Consider the following 371-nt stretch of genomic DNA (forward strand, 5'->3'; position numbering starts at 1 on the left):
TGTATATATATATTAAAAAATAGAATAAAAATATATTGGATTATATTCAAATGATGTTTTAATATAAATAATAAGATTTAAATCTCGCCCTGACTTTTAACATCTTATAGCCGAGACATCAAGGTTGTTAAAATGATACTTTGTTCACTAACTTGTGTTCAGCTCGCTAAACAGACGAGTCAAACACAAACACATTTTTTTTGTTTAGGTATTAATAAAGTTATCTAAAAATAATTGTTTGACAGTTGGCACTTTTCACGCTACTAAGGATTCATCGTCGGTCAATGTCGGCATTATTGATCAACAAAGACAAGACATTGTTTGCAATATGGTCGGTGGAGACACTTACTTTTCACGCTACTAATATATAT

This window comes from Phalaenopsis equestris, unplaced genomic scaffold, assembly GCF_001263595.1.
Source record: "Phalaenopsis equestris unplaced genomic scaffold, ASM126359v1 Scaffold000761, whole genome shotgun sequence".
Classification (NCBI taxonomy): Eukaryota; Viridiplantae; Streptophyta; class Magnoliopsida; order Asparagales; family Orchidaceae; genus Phalaenopsis; species Phalaenopsis equestris.